This window comes from Adiantum capillus-veneris, chromosome 1 (assembly GCF_014529385.1).
Source record: "Adiantum capillus-veneris isolate H3 chromosome 1, ASM1452938v2, whole genome shotgun sequence".
NCBI classification, from domain to species: domain Eukaryota; kingdom Viridiplantae; phylum Streptophyta; class Polypodiopsida; order Polypodiales; family Pteridaceae; genus Adiantum; species Adiantum capillus-veneris.
Window position 1 is genome coordinate 96,312,659 of NC_140931.1, and position 6,685 is coordinate 96,319,343.

General features: G+C 40.1%; 1 pseudogene; it reads right to left on the minus strand.

Moving 5' to 3' along the window:
• Window positions 1–1,218: 1,218 nt before the first annotated feature.
• On the minus strand, window positions 1,219–3,322 carry LOC147465223 (uncharacterized; annotated as a pseudogene).
• Window positions 3,323–6,685: the final 3,363 nt, after the last annotated feature.

Below are 6,685 nucleotides of genomic sequence, written 5' to 3' on the forward strand. Positions count from 1 at the left end.
GAGTTTTTGGTGTTTCATTAGGAATGAACTCAACAGAAGTAGGATTCTCATGTACAGCAATATCAATAAAAATCTTATAGAATTGATGTATTTCTGCATCACGAAGAAATCCTTCTTCACCAGTGGAGAGCAGAACAGGCTCAAACTTTAACTGTTCATGGCTGAGTGACAAAGGCTTAAGTGACAAAGGCACCCCTTCCAAGTCAAAATGCTCCTCAAGAAGATTTAGCTTGATTTCCACAAACCTGCTATGAAAATTAACACTTAATTTCTGTCGTGGAGAAGGACCATATATGGTGATGAATCTACTCATGGATGATTGAAGAAAGGGGACGATTGTAAAAACGGGGCGTTAAAGCTCTGAGTTGAACCAACTCTGATTATAGAAACTCTGAGTTGAACCAACTGAAGGGAATTTCTATTAATCGAGAATTTCTTTTTTCTGCAAAAAAAATTCGGCACAAAAATCTAGTGAAACCTTCATAAATGCACCTCTATCTCATGATCACATAATTTTAAAATTTCAATGCGTTAAATTTTTGCCATCATAAAAATAACTAGATCTCTCTCTATATATATATATCTTGTGTGCCTCTCTCTCTCTCTATCTATCTCTCTCTCTCTTTCTCTCTATCACCCGAGTGTGGTAGATTGGTTATGCCATTTCCCTCTTGAATAACATGTATTGAGTTCAACTCTCCTCATTGGATAGATATTTAAGGTCTCTTGGGATAGTTTCCTACGAAGTTAAATTTCTCTTATTCTTCTTCTCTCTCTCTCTCTCTCTCTCTCTCTCTCTCTCTCTCTCTCTCTCTCTCTCTCTCTCTCTCTCTCTCTCTCTCTCTCTCTATATATATATATATATATATATATATATATATATATCTCAAAAGCTCTCTAAATTTGGGGCTTTTTTGAGTCGAAAGGGAAGAACAAAGCGAAGATGCGAAGATGAAGAGATCGAAAAAAACTCCCCAGAGATACATAGCTGCTCTCTGCAAGAAAAAACTCAGCAAAAGGAGGCCGCGCCGGCGCGCCCTCCTTTTGTGTTGTTTTTTGGGAAAAAAAAATCTGTGCTTTAGTCGATTTCAGCCAGCGCTTCTACTGTATGCGTTTCTTCAACTTGTGGTCATTGAGTGATAGAAAGCTACAACAGGTTAGAGGGCTTGTTGGAGAGATAATTTTCAAACAACTGGATTGTTGGGCTTATTGATAAATTCAGTATGAGGGCTTGTATGTCAGTGTGTTGATTTTGAAGACAGGGCTTCCCTGCTCATTCTATCCCTCTATGCACAAACTCTCTAGGTGTGCCAAGCTTTTGAAAAGCACCTCTATCCTTTCCATCTTCTCTTGCCCCAACTCCATTGCACTCGACCATGTGAATCGCACACACACATGATCCAAGGATGCCTGCAATTCACCACAATCAGATCCAAACACAATGCCGAATTCACCCTCCGGCACATTCACCATAGCCAGTTTTTTCAATTTAGTAGGCAAAATCAACCTAAACCCTTCAAACCCCCCCCCATTTGTTCCCCCTCATCTATGTCAACTCTTGGATTGAACTCACACTTGAGCTTCAGAGATCCCATGGTGGTCAGATTGCGCAGGAATTCACCTGCATATTTCAAAGCTCCCCTTGAACTGAATGACATTGCCATAATGCTTAAATGTGGCAATTTCTCTGCAAAATCCCTCAGATTTTTCTCGTTATGTGCGGAATCACCTTGCAGTGCACACCATTTGGGTAGCGTAAATGCAGCTTGTTCCAAAAGGAGTGGCCTCTGTATATGCCGGTAGCTCTCTAAAGAGCCCTTTTCAAGTTCAAAGCTGGTGCTCAGAGACCTAAGTTGCTTACTGTTTTGTAAGAACTCTAGGCAATCGCGCGAAGCAGTAAATGGCAAGACTAGTGCATACCCGGGGAGGTCACCTAATAAAAATGTAACCTATCACGTGAGTTCAACAGAAGGGTATTTAAAGTTCTTGAAACTTACAGAAATATATATACAGAAGGGCATGATTTTTTCAAATTTGAAAAGAATTTACAGATTTTAAAAGAAAAGGGTACATTATATTCTTAACAAAACTCACAGATAAGGGGTTTTACAAACATGTCTTGAACGCACGTGATATGGTAGTTTTACACATAGTGAACCCCCCAAGGGTGCATATTGACCTTGTAGGATTGCAATGTTTATATTGCGGTCTAATTACAGCAAAACCTGACTGTAATTACGGTGCAAGAATATGTTGCAAGTAATGCTTCTTTTATGATTCTTTGTGCAGGCCTCTTTTCTCTGAGGTTCATTGTTGAAGATTTCTTAGTGCTATCTCAGATTTGCATTATGACCTTTAAGATGGTCGGGGATTCCGCTCTTTCTCCCCGTAGTTGGCCAGCAGAGGAACATTGAGAGGAACATATGTCTTTTGGAGTCTGCACATAATGACACTTGCTTTGCATACATTATACTAGCATTGTGTATGTTGCCAGCATTGGTTTTGTAAACTGACGTTTGATGCCAGAATGTGTGATAAAGGCTTGCAGAATGTGTGTGTGTTTTTACAAACAAAATGAAAAAAAAACACCCCAAAAGCAGGGTGCGCCGGTGCGGCCTGCTTTTGGGGTGTGTTTTTGCATTTTGTCTTCATTCTCTATGTCTGAGGAGGCTATGTATGCAATGCTCATCAAAATTTCTTCCAAGCAAACAAGCAGCATGGATGTTATCCCAACTCTTGTGCGTATGTGTTCTTTGAATACTCTTGTGCATATCATGTGAATGACGGCAACCTGTTCTTTGAATACTCTTGTGCATATCATGGGGATGACGGCAAGCTGTTCTTAATAACAGTCCAGAACCTAGTACAAAACTTTATAGAACCTAAATGTTTCTACATAGAGGACTTGTAAGTTTTTGGATAAAGGTATCTTTTTTAAATATTTGCATTAAGCTAGTATCTGTGCTCCTCTCTGAAGAGACCTTGCTGCGTAAATTTAGTGCTGACACAGAGGGTCGACATTTGGGGGAGAGGACTCATATTGATTGGGCTTCTTTGATGCGTGCATGGGCGGATGGGGGACAGATTTTGGCAGAGATTCTTGTAGAGACACATCAGATTGGCAGCCAGGATTAAGGAGATTGAGTCTGCTATACCATATTTATAGGATAGAGTGATCAAAGGCACTAAGGACTTGCATGAGCCTTTAAGGAGAACGAGGACACGGGCCATAGACACACTTTTCTCATTTGCATGGGACGTATTCTTTCAACTCCCATTTGGTGTGGCAGATACCTTTGGTCATGTCAGCTTGTAGTTCCATGCCTTAGGACATCCAAATATGTGCCATCTTTCGCCGTGGGAGCCCATTAGAGTTGTTGGAAGCATGGGGAAGTGATGACGGTGTGTGCTTTTCCCTTGAGCAGGCCAAGTTTTGGTGACTATGGATTTGGGAGGTAAAGTCTTGTTGGAACTGCACTAGGATCGGATCCAGCTAAGTGGGATCGTCTTGGTTTCATGCCTTTCTTCAAGTACACTATCAGGATTGGGAGGATGCTCTTAGTACAATGTTATCTTCTGGGTATGGTCGTTAAAAGAAAATATTTATATATTAGATTGAATTGTGGAAATTTCTCATTGTACCACTACACAGATCACTAACGGTTGTGAGAGCTGGGGTGTATGCAGCATGCAAAAGGGCATTTGTAGTACATTTGTCAATGGCAGCGTATGATCGGGCCCTAAGGCCATCCAGATAAGCTTTAGCTTCGACAGGTCAATGTAAGGTTTGGAGTCTGTAGCCGCATCATGTTAAAATACGATTCACTCATGTATTTAGGTGCAGTTCTGGTATTAAAGCACCAAAAATAGATGTATTTTGCTTTAGCCTCCTGAATCATTGGCAACTGTGGGGCTGTCCTTGGAGACCTCAATAGACTTCAGCTATCATGCTCCAGATCAGGGAAAGACGGCCAACTAAAGTGAACCAAGTGTTTTCATCTAATGTGTCTGTTCTCTATGTTGTTGCTTATGTATAATGCATGTGAGGAAGGTACTTCAGAACGGAACTCAAGGCAGGTCGTAGCATGTGCCTTATGGGTTGTATGTGTGTGGTTTGAAGTATGCAAAAACCTAGGCACCGCCTTCAGTGCTTTGAACCATGCCTACGAAGGTTAGCTATGATTGTGAGTACATTGACAAGATTTTTTATTGCTTGTTTGTATGGCAGTTGCTTTGACAGCATCTCAGACAATGTACACTATCAGGATTGGGAGGATGCTCTTAGTACAATGCTATCTTTTGATAAGCCTGATCAGCTTATCATCTTTAGCCTGATCATCTTATCGTATTTGAGTTCGTTGATGTAGGCAAAGCTATTTCCTGCCCTTCTTTTGTAAGCGGTAGAATGCTTAGGTTGCGAGTATAAATGGCATGCAAATTGCAAAAAAACACCTCAAAAGCAGGCCGTGTCGGCACAGCCTGCTTTTGGGGCGTTTTTTTCAATTTGTTTTTTATAATTTTGGGATGCTTTTCTAACAAAGACTTTTTTTTTTTTTCTCTTTGCAGTCTTATAGCTGCAACAAATTAGTCATGAAAATTAGAAAAGGATTGCATTTGGCCAATTTAAGTTGCGAGTATAAATGGCATGCAAATTGCAAAAAAACACCTCAAAAGCAGGCCACGTCGGCACAGCCTGCTTTTGGGGCGTTTTTTTCAATTTGTTTTTTTTTTTAATTTGGGATGCTTTTCTAACAAAGACATTTTTATTTGTTTCTCTTTGCAGTCCTCCGGCTGTTGCACGGGGTCGTAAGCGATTGAGGAAAACCAGAGGTTCATCTCAACTTAATGTAGACTCAATGCAATAGGAGAGTCAAGATGACATAAGCAAAGTGCTGGAGCCAAATGATGTTGAGGAAGAGGTTGAGAGCCAAACTCTGGATGCTTGAGGGGTTGCTCAACAAGAGGCAAGTATGATGATTGTCCCTTATGTTGTTAGGCCAGAGGTACCATCTGTAGAGCCATCCAATGAAGAGAACAAGATTTACATGGATATGGGAGATGAAATTCTTCACAAACCAAGGATGTTCAGCTGTCACCATTGTCCACCCATTCCTCTTTGTAGACTAATTTCTTATGCAAGGGTTAGGGGTCTTCGTGATGATCTTTCGGGCTTGAAAATAGCATTTGCTAGAGAGGGTTACGTGGCAGAGAAAGGAGCATTTATTGTTTCCATTTGGACGAGGGACAAAGAAGTTTCAATTGTGGATGAAGCAATATAGAGGGATTGGGATCATATTTGGCATGAGGTTAACAAAGAGTTTGAAGCTGACCTCATTCTGAAACCTCAACTTTACGAACTAATGGGTCACATGTTCTATGTTTGGGAAGGCAACCATAGTACCGTGGCATGGACATCTGCTATTAAAGAATGCTTCAAAGAAACAAAAGTGAAGCATTGTCGTGTGCTCTGTACTATTATTGACCCTACCAGGGTTAGTGAGATTGCCCTTCTTACAAGTTTACAGAGGATGAACTAGTGAGCCTCCTTCCTTATCTTTTTGGTTATGATAGTTCTCAAGTTTATTTATGTTTATGTGAATTTTTCTTGCTTTTGAACATGTAGTTTGAATACACATGCCGTGGTGACCACAACATTGAGGGATGAACTAGTCAATTGTGCAAATATTTGTTCTGCTGATCATGGGGAGTACCTTAAAGACCTACCTGAGAGAGATAGAATGATGATTGCACGTATCAGAAAGAAGAGTACCAAGGGTGTTGAGCCCTGGTATCCTCTTACACTTAGATATCTCGGAAAGCTAGTTTTTAATGTAAGTTTTAAGTAGCATATATTTCTAACATGAATTTAGTATTGCTATGCTTGTCACAATGGATTTGACTCCTTCCCTTGTTTTTCTAGGTGCAAATAAGTAAAGCACTAAACAAGAAGGTTGAAGAGGCAAGACTAAAAATGTCAGATGAAGAGCTTCAATTGTTTGAAGAGAAGAAGAATGAAGAGTTGGCTTCAAGATACGGTGATAGGATTGGAAAGGTGAGTCTTTCTCAATGAACAACTATGTGTTTGTATTTACTTTTCTTATATAAATTATTGACTTCACTAAGTTAATTTTAGATCCTTAATATTGTCGATCCCAAGCATGGAGATACTTGGAGGTCAAAAGTATGGTCTCTCAAGTGGGGGCCCGAAAGTTTTGCAACGCTTGAGACTTGAATTTATTGGCTTTATGTGATGTTCAAATGGAGTCAAAAATCTTTTGGTTGACTTTGTTGGAGGCAAACAAAGCAACAAAATCTATGTATGGCCTTGCACGAGGGGATCACCTTTATAGACAGTGAGTTCCTTACATTTTTGATGATTGTATAGATTGCATGGTTTATAGGCTAACAAAAATAATACATGAATTTATGTTTTCTTCTTAAAGTTGGCTTAGAAGAGAAGCTGTGCTTCATCTTCAAAAGATGTTAGAATAATACCTAATGCTTGCTCGTCCTTGTGTTGTTGCTTGATAGATAACACCCTGGTAACTGCAGCGGATGTGCCTGCTTTGTCAATTGATAGCGGCTTGACAACGCTCCACAAATTCTTGCACATCAGATATCCCTTCACTTTGATTTGCTAGGTGTGGAAGCCGGATCCATTAAACTTGTCGATTTTCGATGCCAT